Here is a 421-nt window from a genome sequence, read left to right as displayed (position 1 = left end):
TCCGAGTTGGTAAGAATCCCATGAATCCACCACTGGGTGAATTAATAGGCGGGGCCTCGCCGCTATTGGCTGGGCGAGCTGCAAGCAGCCAATGGCTGGCCGCGAAGTCGCGCCGCTTTGTGACGCTCAACCAGGCGCGGGTGATGACGTCCAAACGGCAAAAGCAGACGCGCGTCGCGCAAAAAGCGACGTTAAGTCATCGAAAGAGTCGAGATAAGTGTGTACGCGTTAATTAAAGGCACATTTTTCAGACCGAAAACAAGATATAAATGTATGTTTGGTGGTTTTCAAATCTACACGTCTCAAATTATTATCTTTTTAGTTTTGTTTGTTTTGTTTTTACTTCAAGATGGCGCCACAAGAGTGGCTGCCTTTCCAGCAGCACCTCTATTTTGTTTCTCTACTATTTTTCCTTTCCTCT

The sequence above is a fragment of the Hippocampus bargibanti genome, linkage group LG09 (assembly GCF_051943395.1).
Source record: "Hippocampus bargibanti isolate YZ-2025 linkage group LG09, ASM5194339v1, whole genome shotgun sequence".
NCBI lineage: Eukaryota > Metazoa > Chordata > Actinopteri > Syngnathiformes > Syngnathidae > Hippocampus > Hippocampus bargibanti.
This window is presented reverse-complemented; position numbering follows the sequence as displayed.